Here is a 15,023-nt window from a genome sequence, read left to right on the forward strand (position 1 = left end):
TTATTTTAGCAGCTAGGAAACTAACACAATGGTATATCATGTAGTCACAATTTTTTTAAACCTGTGAAGTTCAATCATGAAGTTAAAAGAAAACAGTTAGCTCTAGGAGAGAATACAATATTCTTGCATTGCATAGGCTCCAACTTGTATTGGAGATTTGACTTTGGAACTATGTGAGTATTTTGGGTAATTATAATGCAAAATAAACAATGAAAAAGCCAAAATTCAAAAGCAAAATAAAAAATATACATACAATGGAAGATTATTCAACCATAAAACTGAATGAAGTTCTGATAGATGCAATGAAATGGATGAGCCTTGACGACATCATGTTGATTGAAATAAGGCAGACACAAAAGGACAAATATTGTTTGATCTCACAGATATGAAATAATTAGAATAAGTAAATTCCTAGAGTCAGAAACTAGAATACAGGTTGCTAAGGACTAGGGTTGAGGTAGAGAATGGGGAATTAGTACTTAATTGGTACAGAGTTTCTGTTTGGGTTGATGGAGAAAAAAATTGATAATGGATGGTGGTGATAGTAGCATAACATTGTGAATGTAATTAACACCACAGAATTATATACTAGAATTAAAAGGGGAAATTTTTATTGAAATTAAAAGTGTTAAAAAAGGAGATTTTAGGTGGTATTTATATTACTAAAATAAAAATTTAAAAATACATAGAACTGTACAACATAGTGAACTCTTATGTAAACTATGGGCTGCAATTAGTAGTATAATTATAATATCATTTCATCATTGGAACAATGGTAGCACACTAATGCAAAATGTTAATAGTAAGGAAAACTGTGTGTGGAGAATATAATAAGAACTCTGTATTTTCTGCATGATTATTCTATATATCTACAACTTCTCTAATAAAAAATATTTTAATGAGTTATACCTGCAATCAGCTTGTCGTAGTGTCTAGAAAAACAACAACAAAAATGTTGGCTGCCCCTGTCCTTTCCTTCTTTCTCTCAAATTATTGTCAATACTCTATTGTGGTGTATTGACAATAATTTGAGAGAAATTATTGTCTCAAGTGGTGACTTGGCATGATTAATAAATTAAGATTTAATAGTGCGTAGTAGAAATATTTCTGAATTCAGAGCCGAAAGTTCTGCATTCTGGTCTTATTTCCACTCACTTGAGGATTGAATAATTTCAATCATGCCAAGTCACCACTTTTCTGAGCTTCAGTGATAGTAGTGATAACATGAAGATAATAATGGCAATGATTTTTTCCTTATCTGCCTGAGAGTTTTGTTGTGAGAAACAATATCATATTAGTGAAAATACCTTGTAAACTGTACAGATGCCTTTTAAATGTCAGTTCATATTTTTAGCATTTATTAAGCTACATATTTAAAACATTCATAATTCTTAGTGTGCCTTGTCTTTGCAGGAGAATAACACCACAGAACAATGCATTTAGAAGGTTTCCATAGGACATAAATCTGTATCATTTCAGAAATAATTCATTAGAAAGTTGCTGTTGATCAGATAGTGTTGTGGAGTTCACCAAATCAGAATTGTAAGGGAACAACATGAACCATCCACTTTAATGGGTTTTGTGATCATAGAAAACTTAAAATTAAGCAGAGTAGATCAGAGCTAATCTCCATTTATCTGTCCTCTTGAGCAGAAAGCCAAGTTTTTCAGAATATTTCTTAGCAATGATTTTCAGTTGGTCATCCTACCGAAAACCATCATTTGCAGGAGGTAAACAACTTATAAAAGAGTTAAAAAAAAAAAAAAGAAAAGGAAAAGCTTATTAAATGCTATAGATCAAGCCATTCATATGGAAATGTGAAAATTAATTGAATCCTGCTTGCCAATTTCAGTGCTAAAGTGAGTAAAAGCATGTAGACCCATCATTTGTCATCATCCCAAACGACTAATGCCATGTTTGAGGGACTGTATATAAAGCAATTACCATGCAATTAGCTGTGTTCTCTTTCATTTACTAGGTTCCCTCCAGAGTTTAAGCAACTTTGTTCCTAACATTATTATCAAAAATCCATTAGAGCTTCTGATTCAAAAGTACCTCCAAGTTGAAACATGGTAGTTAAGCTTTCAGCTTTAGATAATTTTCTTTCTTTGATTCTTTTGAACCTCTGCAGTACAAATTATGTGGCTTTAAAATTATGTATATGAGTTCAAAATACCTTTCAGAAGTCATTAAGAATTTCCAAAATGAAAGGAGCTTGGTTCTCAGCATAAAATTGGCTAACAGACCGGACAATTTTGTACACAGTCTTAACTCTTAACAAAGCAAGAACAGGTTTTCATCTTATCCAAAAGGGGCATGGATCTTTAAAATCTTGAATTTAAAGAAATGGGAAAAAATGCTAGATTTCCTTTTCCTTCTGAAACACCTCTCTGCTTTTCCAACCTATGCCAGGGGTAGGCTCATCCCTGAACTTGGACCAAACTTTTAGTACCAGACAGAAATGGATGCTGCTAGAGAGTTGAATTTAAGAAAAGAAAAATTCCCAGCTTGTAGTAAGAGTAAGTGTGATGAAGGTGGAGGTGAAAGGTGGGGGAGAGAAGAATCACTTTGCGAGCAGAACATCTTTGTTCTCTCCCATCCTCTTCTGTATCCTTCTCAGACTTTTTTCTCTTTTTTGATGAAGCGCTATTTCACTTACTGGTCCAGAGGAAACAAGTTTGTTATGTAAGTCTTCTTATACCCGGAATTTTTTTTACTAGAAAAGCCCTCAGCCCAAACAATGCCTCCCTGTTAACATCATTTAAATGGTAATTGATTTTTACCTATTTTACAAAAAATTGCTCATTTTACATATCTGAACATGAAATTAAGAATGACTAAAAGCCTTGATTTTATCTTAAATAAATGTTTCTTGAGTGGGCAGGCAAAGGTGGCTCACTGGCAGAGTTCTTGCCCATGCCAAAAAAAAAACAAAACAAGTTTCTTGAGTGACAGACTGTCAATCAAGGGCAAAAACAATGGAATTGACATTAACCTTCTTCCAAATACTGTCATTCCCATTTTTAACAGTTTCAATATATTTGCATCAGTAAGAACTCAGGCTCTTCAAATTTAAACCATGTAAGTTTCTAGTTGGGAGATTCAGAGAAAAAGGTAATAAAGCTATTTCTATATATATATATATATATATATATATATATATAGTGTATGTGTACATCTGTATAGTGTATATATATTTAATTTTATATTCCAAACCTTTTATTTTCAGTGTGTGTCTAAATTATTCTGTATCTTTTATAGTTTGTGTTTGATTCATCCTATCAGTTGACCTAGCTAAGTTTATGAGCTCAGCTCAGTTCTGCACATTTTTGAGGACCAGTGTATGTCATATGCTGTTTTGGAGGTGCTTGTTATGCCCAATAAGAATGGATGGAGCTCATAGCCAAGCGTGAAGTAAAAATTGAGTGCTTTTTAGCATTTCTTTGAAGGATAGAAATCAATTTATCAATGTTAAGTGACCAAGGTAGCAAGATAAATTATATTGAAGTTAAACGTCTTTATTATTCATTTGAAAAATTTAAAGCAATATTTCTGACCAGTATAATTGCAAACAACATGGAATGGCTCTGCTCTCTTATCACCTGCAAAATAAGTAAAAAAAAGATAAAATCAACTAAGTGTTTTGGCCTGGGAATATTTTGACATGCTCTATGAAAGAAGCTGTTCTATTCTGCATATCTTTTTCAAATGTTGACTTTAAGATGAAAATTTAGGTGATTGATTTTAGACCTTCCTTCTTTGTTGATAAAACATCTAAATCTATACATTTTCTTTTAAGTCCTTCTGTGACAGCAATCCATAAATTTGGGCATATTGTATTTTTATTATTATTCTGATCAAAATACCTTCTGATTTTACTTGTTATTTTTTTCTTTGACTCATGGATGATTTAGCAGTGTGTTGTTTAATTACCAAAATTTAGATATTTTCTTAGATATTTTATTTTGTTATTTAATAACACTGTGGTCAGAGAATATTATATATATAATTTGCATCCTTCCAAATTTATTGAGAACCTGTTTTATGGACCAGTATATGGTGGTGAACAAACCAGGAGTACTGAAAAAGAATGTGTATTTTGCAATTGTGGCTTTAGTGTTCTCTAAATACCAATTATATTAAGGTATTCCATAGTGTTTTTCAAATCATCTACATTTTATTAACTTTTAATCTAGTTATATCAGTTTCTGAGAGAAAAAATGCCAAGATCTCCAGCTACAACTTTAGAATTGTTTGTTTCTCCCTTTCATTCTATCAGTTTTTGTTTTATGTATTTTGAAGTTCTGCTTTTAATCTATACACGGTTGTGATTTTTATGTCTTTCTAATGAATTTATTCAATAATCATTGTGAAATATCCCATGTCTATATCTGGTAATATCTCTCTACTTTGAAGACTGTTTTATCTGATATTGATATATCCATTCAGCTTTCTTATAGTTAACTATTGACATGGTGTTTCGTCATCAATCCATTTTCTTTCAACCTATTTGGGTCTTTGTATTTAGAAGGTTTCTCTTACAGTTAGTATGTAAAACTATCTTTTCCTTTTATCTACTCTGACAATTGCTGCCTTTTAATTGAAGTTTTTGTTCCACTGGCAAATAAAGTAATTGCTGTGGTAATAGAATTTAAGTACATATTTTTCTATTTTGCTTCCTCTTTGCTTTCTGTTTTCCATTCACCTGCTCCTTCTTCCTTTAGATTAATTGAATTTTTAAAATTTGATTTTAATTTACACATTGACTTTTAAGATATTCCACTTTACATTATTTTTAATAGCTGCTCTAAGATGGTGACTCTCAAAACGTGGGGCTTGGTACCAGATTTGGCTTCCCAGGTTCTTGACCTGCTGCGAGAAAAAATTCAAGGGCACTGTACAGCAGAGAGTAAGCAAGTAGAACGTTCTTTCAGAACGCACATGAGAGGACATGTGGGCACTCTCACAAGAAAAGAGGGATGAGAGGTGAGAGCCCCAGCAACATGCAGCAAAATGCTTTTATGGATTTTTGTTCCTTTTGAAGTTTTTATTAGCTGTTACTACCCTCCCTTTCTTCCTCCTTGATAGATGCTTGATGTTAGATGACTTACTCAGGTGGAGGTGTTTGATCCCAGGTGCTGTTTACTGCTGTGCTCAGAGATATCTCTCTCCCAGGCAGACAGTTCCTTGGAATCTTCCCTTTGCTCGTCCACCAGCCACCGCTCTAATTCCAATCCTGCCTCAGTCCCCAGAGCAGCACAAGCAGCACCTGGCATACTCCTACATCTCTTCTTCACGGTATTTTACTCTTCCTAGTTGGTCTGTTTGCTCCACACTCTAGTGATGTCAGTGTATTAAAATAAGGATTTTCTATCCAAGTTTTTTGTCATCTCAAGTAATGCTTCCTGATATCCGTTCTCAGGTTAAAAGACACAAAAATCAAGATACTCACAGAGGGCCCTTCTCTTCTTTCAAGCATTATCTTCCCTCTGGTATCCTCATGCTTTTGAAGTTTTGGTTTGTTTTTTAAGTTTTAAAAATAGGCTGTCCACAATATAGTCACGACCTGTGGAGATGCTGGTCCAATGAAAGTAGCTCAGCCATTACTAAAAGTGGAGTGGTTTTGTGTCCTTTGGTTAGACTCCATTATGCTTAGTTATTTCTGTACTTTCTGGTACAGCAAGATGTTCTTTCTAGTCTTATCTTGTACCTTTTCTTCCCTGGCACTATATCAGTCATTTCTTCCAAGAATACCTGGTTCCTTTTTGTAAAAAACTGTATTTAGCAACCAAGATCTGGACACTAGATGAACTTATGGTGATTAGTGTGTTGCTGCTTCCAGTCTCTCAGTGCTCAGAGATAGCTCTCTATTTATTATCTATTCATCCAACTATTGAAAAATATGTTTCCATTGTTACATGCAATATCCATCCAATGGAGGGAGGTTTCGTCCTTATTTTGCTTTCCATTCCTGTAACTCATTTTTCTGACCAGAAACCTAGCTCTCATTATTGCCTATTCACTTATCACATCAATCGCCCTGCATGCAACCAACCTCTAATCTAAAGAATCCCTTCCCCACCCCACAGACACCCTTTTAACTGTGCTCAGATTTTGACACACTGTGCTGTGTGCTGCTAGTTGGCATCACTATCATGTCCTCCTCACCCCTCTCCGTGTGTGCATCCTCTCCCAGCTCAGGCTCCAACACCCTGCCCAGGCTGCTGCCACCACTGAGCCCTTTACAGGCATGCACAACAGCCTTTTCCTACTTGGAGTCCTGGCACAGGGCTTCTAATCCCCTCCATCCAAGAGAAAGCTTAAACTTATTCATCACTAAAGAGGGAAGGGAAGGGAAGTTTGCTTGCTACTTATATCCCAGGTCTGAGATTGTATTTTGTTTATTCAGACAGCTTTAAAAATGGATTTCATAGTTCTGTTGCTTCATTGCTTATAATGTTTTAAAAATTGGAAACAATCCAAAAGCTAAAGATCCATTGAGTGAATCTTGGTGTATATTTTTAGGATGTATCCATTTAAATTATACTAATTAACAATAAAAGCTCTTCATGCTTTACATGGTATCAGGATAAAAATGACTATATATTGTACGTTGAGTTTGTGCCCATTCTTCTTAATTACATACATGGTTAGTTCTGAAATTAAAATGAATCTATATTTTTATTTTACTTATTTTTAAATTTTAGATAATGTATAATTGTACGTGCCTCATTTAATTCAAAACCCATGTTTTAAAATTCATTAATTGACTTTTGAAGAAAAGAAAATATACGACATGTTGAACATTGGCTCAGGTTTTCTAGGCCTGTGTAATTTTTATTCCTTCCCAGGGAAATGAATGAGAATTCAATTGAAAATTCTTCCTTTCTGTTCTGTTTCTTGGGTGCCCCCTTTCAAATTCAATTTCAAATAACTTTTTTCTCTTCATTTTTTCCCTTCTAGTTCTGTCTCTAAAACTTCAGTTGTACAGACCAGAGCTTCCCTTTTCTGACAGTTCTCTACTTATTACTTTCTAAAAGTCTCTTCCTGTAGCCCCTTAGCTCCTAAATATTTTTTCCAGCTCCAAATGAGAGATATATCAGACTGCTTTGGATCCTCTGACTGTTTGGAAAAAGAATAAACTTTAAACTTGGTTTTGTAAGCACATGGAGATCAGTAGACAGAATAGACTCAACTTTTGATGGTAGTTAATTATTTAATAAAACTGCTGGCAGCTCTGACATAGTGTTTAAAAAGTCCAAAAATATGATTCACATTTTTACAAGAATTGCCAATTCCAAAGCAAATCCATAAGAAACTAAGCATCTGCACCTGTATCTGATAGAGATTCATTATACCCAACATATAGAAATAAAAATAAAAATAACTTTACTTGCCTCTTGCTTTCCTTGACCACACTGGAGAAAATTGATTTCAGATAAGGGTTACTTACAGTGGTTTATAAAATCCTAGCCACAACTACTTTAAAGTTCCTCACAAGTCTACCTTTACATTGGAATGCTAAATTTGGCATATTTCTTTACTGAAAGCTGGATGCCAATACAACTATGCTGTAACTGGACTCAGAGGATGTGTCTACACATCTTCCCCCAGTGATGGTGAAGAGACTTATTGTAGGTATAAATCTTTCTGGTTATTGTAAGTAATAAAAACAATTAACAAAAGGTAACAGAGACTGATGATACCAGGAGAAGCTATGTCAAACTTACCCATAGTCTTGTTCTTATTATTTATTTAAATAAACCTGTGGCAGGCTTTGAAAACAGTATGGAATGAATCAGATTCAAGGAAAACAAATTGAGAATATTTCGTTCCATTAAGAATGATTTTCTACTCAATTCCAAAGATTTTTTTTTTACAATAGATATCTCATAAGAAATATAGATATTTATTTAGGGCCCTGATCAGTAATGGCATGTACCAGTTACCTGGAGCCCTCAATTGAATATTTTATAATGTCACAGTTTGGATAACAAATTATATGTCACCCTTACCATTGATCTGAGGAAAGAAAGCTAACACATGAAAACACTTCAATGCAAGTATAGTAGACTGCTAAAAACAAAAACCCATCCTGAACAAGAATAAATGGAGAACACATATTTGAACTGACATCATAAGTCAAGATAAAAGTTTGATTTAAATTAATAAAAAATTAATTTAGTCATTGTAAACAAATAATGCAGCTATTGCATGTAAAAAACACATCTTGATAACAGAATATAATTTAAAGCAAGAAAGATTTATCTTTCTTAGTTTACAGCTAGATCTGTGAAGATGAATAAATTGTCTAACATCCTAACTTTGTGGGTGTTTCACATCCAGTTTAGTTCTAGGCAAATATATTTGTCCAAAACTTTGTTGGCATCATATTCTTTTCTGTCATGGAATCCCTGTCAGATATCTACCATCATATCAGATTCGTGGAAGTTATGTACAGAAACAACCATGGGAAGCTTAGGGGAAAGTTCATTTCATTAAAGTGCACATTGTTTATCATAAACTAGATAATTAATTCCCTGGCTGCATGTCTGAATTATTTACAGAGTTTTTAAAATTTCAGCTGCCTGGGTGCAATCTCAGAGGTGGATTCACTAAGTCAGAAGTGGGGCCAAAGATACTGTTTTTTTAAAAAGGTCCATAGGCGAGGCTGATAAATAGACTGTTTAAGAAGCATTTTCCATTGTCCTATGGCTTTGACATGGATTCCCAAACTTCTGTGTGGTTTCCTACTTTGGTGAGCCAGCCTGGACTCTTTTTATAGCTTTCACTTAAAGTCTGGGTTATACACACACTGAATAGTCTGCTTCATCCTTGTCTGTTTCTTAAGCTCATTCCCTGGTCTTGACATCCCATGTAGTATACTTTAACTGTAGGAGAATGAGAAAATAAGCAATATGGAAAAAGTACTCTCTTTAAAGAGAAAAAAAAAGAGTTTCTATCAATTTCTCTCTTATTATTTCCCCTTCATTGAGCTCTATTTTAATACAACTTGCCTTTCTAAGATGAAGAGCATTACCTACCTTTCTCTGTCTTTAGATGCAGCTAAATGCATGAGAAGTAAGGAGGCCCAAAGACCAGCAGAGAGACAGGCTTTACCTAAAGACAAAAGTTCTAAGAGAAAACCTAGAGAAAGACAGTCCTTCTCTCAGGACAGTTCTGTTTGTAATGTCTCTGAATTTTAGCTACTCTTAGAATAAATGTAAATGCTCATCTATGAAGCGCTATATAGAAAATGTTGCCAATGATAAAAGCTTTTACAATTTAGGTTGACATTGCATTTGTCACATTTTGGTGGAGGCTATCAAACTAAAAACTAAACAGATGTTATGGTTCAGATGAAAGGAGAAAATATGATCTCAGTTGAAGCTATGTAACTGCAAAAAGTTACCCAGATTTTAGTGAAAATATTTGTGTCCCTGAAAATTTAAAAAAAAATTAGTATAGAAGAAGAATTTCTGTTCTTCTAAAACACTTGGGCCACTGGTTCTAATTTTTTTTTACAGTTAGATTTATTCTGTTCCTTTACCTGATGATCAGTTTATGTAGAAATTTTTTAAAAACGTATGGTTGCTTAAGAGAAAATATAAAATCTTTAAGCCTACTCTTTGATGTTTTTTAAAAACGAATCCCAAAACCATGGTTTAAAGATTGCACACTTTGGAAAGAAGAATTTACTTTGCAAAAATGTAGAAGCAAATTTAACTCTAAGAATCAGTGGATATATTATTTCTGCTAGACAGTGGAAGAATGTATGATAGTAAGAAATCTATTATTGATGTATTTTCAATATTAATTGCCCTGGCAAAAGCAAAAAAAAAAATGTTCAATGATCTGAAAAATTGAAAAGGAGTTTAAGAGTTTTTATTCACATTATAAATTCTATTGAAAAATAAATCTATAAGTATTTTTTGGCATCATCCAGAAACATATATATTTTAGCAAAATGTAAAATTGGATTTCACAAGTTTAAGATACCTTGGATGAGACTCTTTTGAGAATATAAACTATAAAATTACTTCATTAAGATTGTTTGTCACCAGCCAGCTAGCTAGGGCTGGACTCCAGGGTAGCCTGCAGCAAGAGTGTGGGTTTGGGCACTGGTAACACAACATGGAGAGAACAATTTATTGGTCTTTACCATAATGGGTAAGCCTCTTCCACCTGCTCTTCCCTCGATGCTGTTCTCCTGGCTTCTGGAGTTTCAAAACAATTCTTTCTGACATTTCCTGCCTGGTTAATATTTATTCTGATGGAAGAACTGGTTCCTGGAGCTTTCTACTCTGTAATCTTCCCCCAATTCTCCTGTGTATGTCTTCCTTTGTTTAGAATAACATTTTTGAGATCCATTCATGTTGTTGTATGAATAATTCATTTCTTTTTTTGATCAGAAGTAAGCCATTTTATGAGTATACAACAATTTTTTAATCCATTTCCCTATTGATGTACATTTGGGTTGTTTAAAATTTGTGCTATTATGAATAAAGTTTCTATTAATATTCATGAACTTTTGTGGACTTGTCTCTTTATTTTTCTTAAGTAAATATTGAGGAATAAGATTGCTGGATTATATGGTAGGTGTATGTTTAACTACTTAAGAAGCTCCCAAGCTATTTTTCAAAGTGATTTTACCATATTGTTTACAACATTGGCAAAATGTAAGGTCCAACTGTTCCACGTGCTTGTCAACACTTGGTATTAGCAATTTGCTTTCGTTTTGTTAAGTTTAGCCTTTAAATGGATGTACAAATATCTAATTGTGGTTTTCATTTGTATTTCCTAGATGAAAAATGATGTTGATCATCCTTTCAGGGTCTTTTTGGTCATTCCCACATCCTTTACTTCATGAAATGTCTAAAACTTTGATCCGTTTTCAATTGGGTTTTCCTTCTATTATTGAGCTGTAAGAGTTATTTTTTTCCTCTTTTTTTGTGAAAAATAAAATATATACAAAAAAGCTATATGATTTCAAAGCACAGCACCACAATTAGCTGTAGAACATATTTCAGAGTTTGACATGGGTTACAATTTCACAATTTTAGGTTCTTATTTCTAGCTGCTCTAAAATACTGGAGGCTATAAGAGGTACCATTACCTCTGAGGTAATGATTCAGCATTCATATTCACTTGTTAAATCCTATCTTCCATGTATAACTTCACCTTCAACTTCATCTTTCCATAGCTCTCTTTAGGTGTGTTTGGGCTATGGAAATTCTAAATTTTTCATATTGGAAGGGTCTGTCACTAAAATGGGGTAGGGAGATGGAACTAACTGATGTTCTAGAGATGCTGGGCTAGGTTTTAGGACTTATCTGAACCAGGGACCCATCTGGAGGTTATAGGTTTCTGGAAGGTTACTCTAGTGCATGGAACCTTTGTGGAATCTTATATATTGTCCTAGGTGATCTTTAGGGTTGGCTGTAGTGGTCCTAGTTGGGGGTTGGCAGGTTATGGTAGGTAGCAAGGTCTAGCTGAAACACATGTAAGAGCAACCCCAAGAGTAGCCTCTTGACTCTATTTGAACTCTCTCGGCCACTGATACTTTATTAATTAAACTTTTTTTCCCCCTTTTGGTGAGGTTGGAATTGTTGATCCCATGGTGCCAGGTCTGAATTCATCTCTGGAGTCATCTCACATGTCACCAGGGAGATTTTCACACCTGGAGGTCTTGTCCCATGTAGCGGGGAGGGAAATGATTTCACTTGCAGTGTTGGGCTTAGAGAGACTGAGGCCACATTTGAGCAACAAAAGAGGTCCTCCAAATGTAACTTGTAGTTATGCCTATAGGTAGTCTGAGCTTCTCTGCTACCTACATAAGCTTCATGAGAGGAAGCCTCCTGATCAAGGTCATGGCCTGTTGATTTGTGCATCCCTAAAGTTTGACATAGTATCAGGGCATTCCCTAATAGTAAGGTTTAATAGTTTCATATTCTTTCTCCTATCTCTCAGGGCACTTTACCAATACTTTTTGACTATCTGCTTAATATACTTTAGGAATTTTCCAGGCATTACAATAATCTATACAGGATTAAAGGGCCTCTTTCTTATTCTTTGCTCCCTGTGTTTCAATTGTTCAAATGAGCTATACAGATAGGTTGAATAGATTATGCACTGCAGAAAATTTCAGTTCCAGATCAAATAAAACTTTCTTTCATTAGTCTCAAAGAGTTTGTATGGTTCTAAAATATAGACACTGTCTTCCTTACTCCTATGTTCTGAATTACTTTAACCCCAACCTGTGTGGCTTCACTCTTATCTCTAAATATCAGGTTACATATATAAAACAGCTTCTCAAAATCCAGAAATAATAATCACCACTCCAGACTTATTGTGTCTGCTCTAGAAACTTACAATCTAGGCCCCTGTTTTCTTATAAGTATTTTATAAAGGTGACCATACCACTGTTGTTCTTTTGTTTCTGGCTTATTTCCTCTCACCAAATGTCCCACATGTTCATTCACATCATTGCGTGCCTCACGGCATTCTTCCTTTTTGTAGCAGCACAACCTTCGGTCATAGGTATACACCATCGTTCACCAATCTACTTGTCTGTCAGTGCATCCTTCAGCCACCTGCATTCATTAGCCATCATGTAAAAGGCCCAAAGTCCACAGTGCATCAACATTCTCAATTTTAGATAATTGCATTGTTCCCAAGAAAAAGAGAAGCAATCAACACACCCTCCCCAAATAGGAAATCTAAACTTCCTTTTAAGTCTTATCCCTCCCCCCATTATTAACCTCTGTTGCTGCTGTAGTAGTGCTGATGGTTTCCTTTTGAGCATAGCTCATAGCATGCAATAGCAGTTTTCCCCCTATACCCTGAATTTAAACATTCTTTACACAAGAATCACATCTTTGAAGTAATGCTTGTAAGAACTAATTCATATTTCTAGTGTTAATCAGTGGGAGATTTAGGTCTATACAACCCCTTTCCATCTTGTTCATCTTCAATATGATAATATTACTTGTAGACTACCTTCACTCCTATCTATTCCCTTACATTGGAGTTCAACCTCATTAGCTAATGGCTCACCCATCTCTAGCTTCTATGTATTTCTAAGTCTCCTATATTCTGTACTATAAGCTTCTGATTACACCTTTATGCTAGTCATAAAAGTGGAATCATACAGTAACTCTGCATTTGTGTCTGACTAATTTTGCTCAGCATTATGTCCTCAAGGGTCATCCGTCTTGTCATGTGCTTCAGGACATCATTTTGTCTTACTGTTGCATAATATTTCATCATATGTATATACCACATATTGTTGATCCACTGATCTGTTGATGGGCATTTTTTTGCTTCCATCTTTTGGTGATTGTGAATAATGCTGCTATGAACATCGTTGTGCAAATGTCTGTTTGTGTCATTGCTTTCAGCTCTTCTGGGTATACACCAATTAGTGCTATTGCTGGGTCAAAGGGTAACTTGATATTTAGTTCCCTAAGGAACTGCCAAACAGTCTTACATAGTGGCTGCACCATTATACATTCCCACCAACAGTGCATAAGTGTTCCAGTTTCTCCACATCTTCTCCAACATTTATAGTTTCCTGCGTGTTTAACTGCAGCTATTCTGATAGGTGTGAGGTGGTATCTCATTGCAGTCTTGATCTGCATTTCCCTTATACCAATTAAAATGAGCATCTCTTCATGTTCTTTTGAGCCCTCGGTATTTGCTCTTCAGAAAAATGCCTATTCATATCTTTAGCCCATTTTGTGATTGGGTTGCTTGTTCTTTCGTTGTTGAGTTGTATGATTTCTTTGTATGTACAAGAGATTAAATTTTTGTTGAATATGTAATTTCCAAATATTTTCTCCCATTAAGTTGGCTGTCTCTTCACCTTTTTCCACAGAGTAATTTTAGATGCGAAAGCATTTGATATGGGGGTGTTCCCATTTGTTGCTTGTGCTTTGGGTGTAAAGTTTAGGAACCTACTTCCTATTACTAGATCTTGAAGATATTTCCCCACATTTTTTTCTAGAAGCTTTACAGTGCTAGTTCTTATATTTAGGTGTTTGATCCACTTTGAGTTAATTTTTGTGTAGGGTGTAAGGTAGGGGGGCTTTTTCATTCACTTGGCTACTGATATTCAGTTCTTCAGAGTACAATTATTGAAAAGACCATCTTGTCCCAGTTCAGAGGATTTGGGGACCTTGTCAGAATCAGTTGACCATAGAATTGGTGGTCTATTTCTGCACTCTTGATTCAATTCCATTGGTCAGTGCTTCTGTCTTTGTGTCAGTGCCATGCTGTTTTGACCACTGTGGCTTTATAATAGGTTTTAAAGTCAGGGAGTGTTAATTCTCCCACTTTGTTCTTCTTTTTTAGGATGCTTTTAGCTATTCAGGGTCTTTTTCCCTTCTAGATAAATTTTGTAGTTAGCTTTTACAAATCATCAAAGTAGGTGTTAGAATTTTGATCGGTACTGTGTTGAATCTGTAGATTAATTTGGGGAGAATTGATATCTTTAACCATATTCAGCCTTCCTATCCATGAGGAGGGAATGTCTTTCCACCTATTTAGATCTTCTTTGATTTCTTTTATCAATGTTATGTAGTTTTCTGTGTACAGGTCCTTTATGTCCCTAGTTAAGTTCATTCCTAAGTATTTTTTTTCTTTTAGCTGCTATTTTGAATGGAATTTTTTCCTTAACTGACTCCTCAGCTAGGTCATTGCTTGTGTATAGAAATGTTACTGTTTTTGCACATTAGTTTTATATCCTTCCACATTGCTGAATTTGTTTATTAGCTAAGTAACTTTGCTGTAGATTTTTCAGGCTCTTCCAAGTATGGTATCATATCTGCAAATAATGAGTATTTTACTTTTTCTTTTCCAATTTGGATGCCTTTTATTTCTTTGTCCTGCCTAATTGCTCTAGCTAGAACTTCTAGCACAATGTTGAATAATAGTGGTGACAGTAGGCATCCTTGTCTTGTATCTGATTTTAGGAGGAAAGTTTCAGTCTCTCTCCATTGAGTATGATGCTGGTTGGTTCTTCA

Source organism: Tamandua tetradactyla, chromosome 7 (genome assembly GCF_023851605.1).
Source record: "Tamandua tetradactyla isolate mTamTet1 chromosome 7, mTamTet1.pri, whole genome shotgun sequence".
Taxonomy (NCBI): domain Eukaryota; kingdom Metazoa; phylum Chordata; class Mammalia; order Pilosa; family Myrmecophagidae; genus Tamandua; species Tamandua tetradactyla.